The sequence below is a fragment of the Papio anubis genome, chromosome 7, assembly GCF_008728515.1.
Source record: "Papio anubis isolate 15944 chromosome 7, Panubis1.0, whole genome shotgun sequence".
NCBI lineage: Eukaryota > Metazoa > Chordata > Mammalia > Primates > Cercopithecidae > Papio > Papio anubis.
In genome coordinates this window covers 31,259,436-31,268,642 of record NC_044982.1, presented here as the reverse complement: position 1 = coordinate 31,268,642, position 9,207 = coordinate 31,259,436, and positions in this window count along the sequence as shown.

Genomic DNA, 9,207 nt, shown 5'->3' with positions numbered 1-9,207 from the left:
GGTGAGGACCTTCTTGCTATTGGGGACTCTCTGCAGAGTCCTAAGGCAGCACAAGCGCATCACATGGCAGGCTGGAGTGTGCTACTTAGGCCTTTCTTCCCTTCTCTCTCTTTTTAAGACAGGATCTCATTTTGTTCCCCAGGGCTGGTCTTGAATTCTTGCCTGAAGTAGTCCTCCTCCCACCTCAGCCTCCCGGCAGCTAGGGTTTATGATGCTTGCCACTGTGCCTGGCTTTTTCCTTCTCTTATAAAGCCACCAGTCCCCATTCTCATGATAACCTACTAATCTGCTACAACCCATTATCCATCAAGTTATGAATAAATTAATACATTCATGTGAGGGCAGGTTCACTACCCACCCCACTCTTAAAAGGCCCCACCTTTCAATACTGCCACACGGGAGTTTTGAGGGACAAGCATTCAAACCTAGCATACTTCTGGAATGCACACTGAAGTGTGAGAAGTATTTGCTTAAGACTAGACTATGACTTAGGACCAGATATCGTGTTCTTTTTTTTTTAAAGTAGATTAGGAAGTACAAGTGCAGTTTTATTATATTGATATATATTGTATAGTGGTGAAATCTGGGCTTTTATGTAACCATCACCCAAACAGTGTCCATTGTACCCATTAGGTAATTTCTCATCTCTTTGCCCTCCTCTCACCCTCCCATCTCACAAGTCTCTGGTGTCTATTATTCTACTTTCTATATCAATTTGTTATTATTTAGCTCCCACTTTACACGCAGGAGAACATATGGTATTTGGCTTTGTTTCTGGGTTATTTCCCTAATTAAGATAATGGCCTCTAGTTTCATCCATGTTGCTGCAAAAGACATGATTTTATTTATTTTATGGTTGGGTAGTACTCCATGGAATACCATGTACAGATACATTTTCTTTATCCAATCCCTCCTCCACTGATGGACACTTAGAATGATTCCGTCTTGCTATTGTGAATAGTGCTGCATGAACATATGAGTACAGGTGTCTTTTTTCATATAATGCCTTTTAGTTTTTCCTTTGTATATATACCAGTGGTGGGATTGCTGGACTAAATGGTAGTTCTATTTTTTAGTTTTTTCAGAAATCTCCATACTTTTTCCGTGAGGTGGTAATTTAATTTACACTACCACCAACAGCATAAAAGCATCCCCCTTTCTCTGCACCTTGGCTAATATCTGCTATTTTTAAAATAAATTAATACCATTTTAATTGGTGTGGGATGTGTCTCATTGTGACTTTAATTTGCATTTCTGTGATGATTAGTGATAAGCATTTCTTCATATGTTGTTGGCTGCCTGGGTGGCATTTTCACTCAGTTCTTTTATAATTTTTTAGGCACCAGTTCTTTTGAACAGGCCCAAAGTGGACTCTCCTTGTACTGAGATCCGTGCCGCAGGGATGCCTGCGGCACCATGGAGTTTGAATGGTATTCATTCATTCACTAATGTTAGGATGAATCCTAAAGAAATGGCTATTTTATAGGTCAAAAACAGCTGAATATTGTCAGTTTGACATGGTCTAGCTCTTTTATTATTTTGTCAAGTCTCCATTATGTGTGAGGCACGTGCCAGTACTGGAGGCGGTGAGCAAACCAGCCTAGCCCTTGCCCATTTCACCGCTATATAGTCGCAATACTCTAAAAAATTTAGCTGGCGCTGCTGATGGTTTCACACCTGTAATCCCAGCACTTTTGGGAGGTCGAAGGGCAGAGCATGAGGTCAGGAGAACCGAAACCATCCGCCAACACGGTGAAACCCCATCTCTACTAAAAATACAAAAAATTAGCCAGGTGTGGGGTGGGCTTGCAGTCCTGCTACTCGGGAGGTTGAGGCAGGAGAATGGCGTGGAACCCGATGTGAGTTTGCAGGAGCTGAGATCACGCCACTGCACCCCAGCCTGGGTGACAGAGCGAGACTAACCAAAAAAAAAAAAAAAAAAAAAAAAAAAAAAAAATCTACACAAAGAATTCCAACTGTGGTAACAGCCACAGAGTGCAGATCCCTGGTGTACAGAGTGTCCATGAGTTGACGAATGTCCGGGTGGGTGGTAGTCAGAAAAGGTCTCCCTGAGGAAGTGCCTCCAGAACTGAAATCTGAAGGGTGAGGAGTTAGCCAGACTAAAGGGGATAGGGGTGAACAGTGAAGACTCAGAGGGAGAGAAATCTAGGCAGAGGGTGCAAAAGCCTCCCACAAGCAATTACGGAAGGCAGGGACCCCGTCTGGCTGCAGGGCCTGGCCTGTGGGGCCTGGGGTCTCTCCTCTCCCTGCTGGGAGGTAGCTGAGTTTGTCCATGACAGCGACCCCATAGTGCTCCAGGCCTTTCTGCTTCTCCTGCAACCTCTGTGTTAAAGAGGCTGCTGGTGCCTTGCTCCTCCCTGGGAAGGGATTAGCAGATCATGATTTAATGGCCCTACCAAGTGGTGGGGTCGGGGGGCCTAGGGGGCTGGTCTCAAATCTAGATCTCCCCCAAATTGACTGGGATTCTTCTTCCTAGCTCAGCATCCCCTGTGACTAGCAGCTACACTGGTTTTATAAGAGTCAATCCATTTTAGCTAGAGCAGCAGTCAATAGCTTTGTGGTATGGGTGGCCATACATCATTCATATTAAAACTGGCCACTGCCATGCCTGAGACATCCTGCTGAGACAGCAAGTCCTTTGTCAGCTGCCTTCTCTTTCCTTGACCCATTTTACTCGGCAATGCTTCTGTCTTGGGAGTCCCAGGCCAGGGAGTGACTGACTGGGCAGCTGTCCTCCCTCTTCCCTGTCTCTGCCCTCTTTGGCGCCTCCTCTCGTTCTTTCTACTCTGAGTGTTCAGTGCTCTCAAGTTTTCTCAGCCTCCTCCATTGGGAGAAAGAAACACCAACAACTTATAATTGCATCCCTGCATTGGCTATTCAATTTGCTCCTCTTTCAGGCCCCTCTCTCCACCATTGTCTACTCCTGTAGCGGAACATAGTTCTGATGAACACCCCAGCCTGGGCCCCAATTGTCAGAACCAACCCTGGTCCTTGGCTAGGGGTCCACAATAGCGTTCTTGGCTGGTCCTACCTTGAGGCCTTGAGATATTGTGTCAGACTTCGTACTAACAGCCATACGAGTTAAGTGTTATGGCCCCACTTTATAGACATGAGAACTGAGGTTCCTAGTCAAGGTCACATAGGAAAGACTCAGACCCAGACCCGTTGGACTTTAAACCTGAACTATAGTCTTCTGGGTAAAGGGGTTTCTCACCATGTCCCCAAATCATTCCCTATCTGCTTCCTACTCCCACCCCTGTCTACCACCATTTCCAAGGAGTCTGAAATTCCCCTATTAAGAGATTTCTTCCTTGAGGCTAAAAGTATTTTAATTTTCAAGAACCATTAGAATGCAAAAGCCCCTGGGATATAGAATCCCCTAAACTTTTATTTTCTAACACCAGAGTGGGGAGAGTTTAGTAGGCCAGTTCGACGGGAGGACATTGAGGGGACAGGACAGACAGGGGTAGAATGAAGGTGATTCACTGAGGACCCCTTCTCCCTGGTGCTTTGATGAGCCCAAGTTTAGCTTCCCACCTGATTCCCGGGGGCCCCACGGCTGATCATTTCCAGCGAGCTATTTTGAGAGAGCGATTATCCTGAGAGTGCCTTCAACTCCGTCAAGTACAGTTTAATAAGGCTCCTGGGGAGCTGTGAGCTTCAAGTGCTGTGCGGAGTGGAAGAATGGGCAGGGCCACGTGCTCTCTTCTACCCACAGGACCCCAGCTTCTGTGGCTCTGAAAGCCAGGCACTTGGCAAGATAGGCCTGAGTAGTGGGGGGTGTGTGTGTATGTGTGTGTGTGTGGCAGGGAAGGGAGGTTCAAATCCTACCAGCAGAACTGACCCCTGGTTGTCATGGCAACCCCTCCTTGAGCCAATCTCATGTTGATCTGAGTGTTTTTGAAGACAAGCTGTAACTTCCTGGCTGACAGTGTTGATTTAGACTGGGTTGAGAGACCCTCTAGATTGAGGGACCACCCCATTTCTGGCTTTGACACTGTAGGCTTCCAGGATTCAACCCCAGGAATCAACATTTTTATTTCTAACTCGACACAGAAGCCTCTTTGCTGACCTTCAGTAATAAATTTGTCCCTTTGATATTTCCCAAGCATCAGAGATACCTGACTCAGGGCCTGAAGGCAAGTGACAAACATCCTCTGTAGGTAGGAATTTATTCCATGAATTTCCCTTCACTGTCTCTCTTCCACCCTGCCTTGATGCTGAATCCACATGGACTACCCTATTTTCCTGCATATTTTCCATGATATAGGATGCAGGAATCATAACAACAACTACGGAGTAGTTCATCAACCTGCCAGGCATTGTAATAAACACTCGACATGCCTCATTTATCCTCACTACAATCACAGAAGGTACACACAAGGACTCATTTCACACATGAGGGCACTGATGCTCATGGAAATGAAGTGGCTTGCCCAGGGTCACTGAGCTGGGCTGTGGTGGAACCTGGACTTGAGCCCAGCTTGTCTGATTGTTGGGCCTGGGCTGGAACCATGAGCATTCTGCCTTTCTGGCTGTGCAAGCAGAGCCACTCATACATGGTGAGATGGACAAACTTAGACATAGGAAATTTAAACAAGGCTCCGGGTGGTGGGGTCTTCCCCTTCACTGCCACTTCTGCATTGAATGACCTGGGAAGAAAACCAATTTGTTTAAATGTGAAGAGGCACCCCTTCCATAATTTAAGTATTTGGAATATATTTTTAAATTTTAATTAATTAATTTGGAGGCAGGGTCTTGCTCTGTTGCTCAGGCTGGAGTGCAGTTGCATGATTGTGGTCCACTGCATCCTCAACCTCCCTGGCTCAAGTGATCCTCCTGACTCAGCCTCCCAACTATCTGGGACCAAGGCATGTGCTGCCACACCCGGCTAACTTTTAAAAAGTTATTTGTAGAGATGAAGTCTTCCTGTGTTGCTGGTCTTGATCTCCTGGGTTCAAGTGATTCTCCTGCCTTGGCCTCCCAAAGTGCTGGGATTTTAGGTGTGAGCCACGAAGCCTGGTCTAAGTATGGGAATGAATATCAACCTGACACCTAAAAAGTTCACTTTTTATTTAAAAGAGGAATGTAGTGATTTCCAGTCTTTTTAGACTTGCAATGCTCTGTTGCTTTTGTTGTTATTGCTGCTTGCTTTTTCTTTTGTTTTTGTAATATCCTTTCTGTAAAAGGACAGTCATCCATGATACGAATTCAATTTAAAAAGTGTTTGCTTTAAAGTCTTCAATGAAACCCCTTAAGATAGCTGGAGATGCCTCCCAATCACAGTGATAACATCGTACCAAAAATAAGTGGTGTGGGTTACCAGGTGCTAGAGACTGAATGTTCGTTTCCCCAAATTCACATGTTGAAATCCTAACCCCCAAAGTGATGGTATTAGGAAGTGGGGCCTTTGATAGGTGACTGGCTAATGAGGGCTCCGTCCTCATGAATAAGAATAATGCCCTTTTAAAAGAGACCCCAGCCGGGGCACGGTGGCTCACGCATATAATCCCAGCACTTTGGGAGGTCGAGGTGGGCAGATCACTTGAGGTCAGGAGTTTAAGACCAGCCTGGCCAATATGGCAGAGGTTGCAGTGAGACAAGATTGCACCACTGCACTCCAGCCTGGGCGACAGAGCGAGACTCTGTCTCAAAAAAAAAAAAAAAAAAAAAAGAAAGAGAGAGACCCTGGATGGAGAGCTCTCTCCTTCCTCCACCGTGTGAGGATACAGGGAGAAGATGGCCAACTACGAGCCAGGAAATGGGCTCTCACCAGACACCAAATCTATTGGCACCTTGATCTTGGACTTCCCAGCCTCCAGAATGATGAGAAATACATTTCTGTTGTTAATAAGCCACTGAGTCCATCATATTGTTATGGCAGCCCGAACCGACTAACATACCAGGTGTGTCCACTTTGTGAAAATTCATTGAGCTGTACATTTGAGATTTGTATGCTTTTTGGTTCATATATTATACTTCAATTTGAAAATTGACTTAAATATTTAAAAAAATAAAAGAATGAGGGCTTTCTCTCAATGGTTGCAAATTAGAATGCAGGGGCCGGTGTTCCTGATCTCTGCTTTTTGGTGGAGCAGATGGGCACTGATCCTGGCCCTCATGTCGAGTTCTCAGGGTCCCTGTAGAATGATCTGGTGCTCCCTGCCATTTGCCGCTCAGGGGTTCACAATGTAAGGTTTGCACAGGGTTGAGTGTAAAGACCTCAGTGTGTGTGCATGTGCAGGAGAGAGGCCAGCCAGCAACTCTAACAGTGGTTGGGTTGTTTTTATTTGTATCTTGGCTCCAACAGAAACTGGGTGTGTAACCCTGGATGAGTTCCTTAACCATTCTGAACTCCAGTTTCCTCATTTGCAGAGTGAGGTTGATAACAAGGTCATATCAAAGAATTGCAGGAGAAGGGATTAACTAGGATGACATGTGTAAAAGGCTTAGCTCAGGACCTGGGATGCAGCAAACATGAAAATGATGTATGGAATCAGAATGCCTAGAGACGGACTCTGGTATCCAGTTTTTAACAAGGTCCATAGGTGATGCTGGTGCACAGCAAGGTTAAGAATTACACTAGTCTGGGTGCAGTGGTGCACGCCTGTAATCCCAGCACTTTGGGAGGCCGAAGTGGGCAGATCACTTGAGGTCAGCCGTTCAAGACCAGCCTGGCCAATATGGTGAGACCCTCTCTCTACTAAAAACACATAAATTAGCCAGGTGTGGTGGTGGGTGCCTGTAATCCCAGCTACTCGGGAGGCTGAGGCATGAGAATCACTTGAACCGAGAAGGTGGAGGTTGCAGTGAGCCAAGATCATGCCACAACACTCCAGCCTGGGCGATAGAGTGAGATTCAGTCTCAAAAACAACAACAACAACAACAACAACAAAAACACAAAACCAAATTACACTGACCTGGCCTCTGCCCCCACCATCGCACCGTGGAACATCTAGAATGTTAATTCTCTTCTCTCCTCTCACTGGTTAGAGCAGAGGTCAGAAGGGCCAGATGTTTGGAAAGGGAACATAGATGGCAGAGGAAGGTCATTCCTTCCTTCCTTCCTCCCCCACACGCTCACTGAATGTGTGCCAGGCACTGTGTGGGGGAAGGACAGACAGATGGCCAGGTGTGACTTCTATATCCAGGCACTAACTGCTTGCCAAGGAAATGGCCCCATCACATGCACTGTGCTGAAAGGCCATAGAACTCCTGGGCGTTGGCATCAGCTTTACCTCTGTGTTTCTGAGGCTTATTTTTCACATATGTAAAATGAGGGAAATGGATTGGATTGTTCTGCAGTCCTCGCATCCATGATATTCTATGACTTCCATAAGCACGCCCCTAAAAACACTGTACTGTAAAACTCAATGATCAGAAAATAAACAACTCAGTTAAAAAATGGGCAAAAGGCCTGAAGCTCACCAAAGAAGGTATATAGATGGCAAATAAGCATATAAAAAGATGCCCAACATCATATGCCATCAGGGAAATGATAATTAAGATAACATTGAGATACTATTACACACCTATTAGAATGGTCAAAATACAGAACACTGACAGCATCAAATGCTGGTAAGGACATGGAGCAACACGAACTCACCATTCATTGCTGGTGGGAATGCGAGATGATATAGTCACTTACTTTGGAAGATGATTTGGCAAGTTTTTGCAAAATTAAACCTATGATACAGCAGTTGTGCTCCTTGGTATTTACCCAAAGGAACTGAAAACTTAGATCCACACAAAAACCTGCACACAGATGCTTATAGCAGCTTTCTTTACAATTACCAAAAACTCACAAGCAACCAAGATGTCCTTTAGTAGGTGAGTACATAAACAAACTGTGGTACATCCAGACAATGAACCACAGTTCTTTAGTGCTAAGAAATAGCATTCTTTAGTGCTAAGAAATAAATGAGGTATCAAGCCATGAAAAGACATAGAGGGGAGGCCAAGGCGGGGGGATCACGAGGTCAGGAGATCGAGACCATCTTGGCTAACATGGTGAAACTCCATCTCTACTAAAAAATACAAAAAATTAGCTGGGCATGGTGGTGGGCACCTGTAGTCCCAGTTACTTGGGAGGCTGAGGGAGGAGAATGGCATGAACCCGGGAGGCGGAGTTTGCAGTGAGCTGAGATCACGCCACTGCACTCCAGCCTGGGTGACAGAGCGAGACTCCATCTTAAAAAAAAAAAAAAAGACATAGAGGAGCTGTAAATGCATATTACTAAGTGACAAAAGCCAGTTTGTAAAGGCTACAAACTGTATAATTCCAACTGCGTGACATTCTAGAAAAGGCAGTAAAAGGAGAAGTAAAAAGATCAGTGGTTGCCACCATTAGGAGAAAGGAAGGGATGAACTGGCAGAGAACAGAGGATTGTTTTTTGGCAATGAAACTATTCTGTATGATGCTACAGTGGTGGATACATGTCATTATACATTTGCCCAAACCCATAATGAACCCTAATGAAACTGTGAGCTTTGAGTGATGATGTGTTCATGTGGGTTCATCTATTGTAACAAATGCACCACTGTGGTGGGGGATGTTGGTAATGGGAAGACAGGGGTATGTGGGAAATCTCTGTACCTTCCACTCAATTTTGACTTAAAATTGCTCTAAGAAACAATGTCAAATTAAAATACAACAAACAAGCAACAAAAAAATGCTGTATTACGTTCAATCAAGAGCACAGGCTTTGGGGCTACACTTTCTGGGTTTGAGTCCTGGTTCTGACTTCCATCTAGCTGTGACCATCAACAAGTTAGCTAAACATTCTGTGCCTCAGTTTCCTCATCTGTAAAATAGGGATAATAATATTGCCTGCATTGCAAGTTTCTATGAAGATTACGTGAATTAATAAATCTAAAGCATGTAGCATAGTGCTAAGTGGTCAACCAGTATTAGCTACTATTTAACAAGTGAACCTTTTTAAGAGCTGATTTCAATAGACTGTCACTACCTTTTGGACAGAGTAATCCCTTGCACTCAGGATGGACAGTCAGACACCAGACAGGACTAATTATCTCTGCTGTGTTGGGGTGGAAGACGTTTTTCAGAGTCAGAACTTTCAAATCTACCCATGTTCTGAGGCTTGGAGAAAATACCTCTTGATGGGCCTATGACAACAGACTAGGCAGGAAAAACAGTGATATACCCATGTCTTATTTGACTGAGT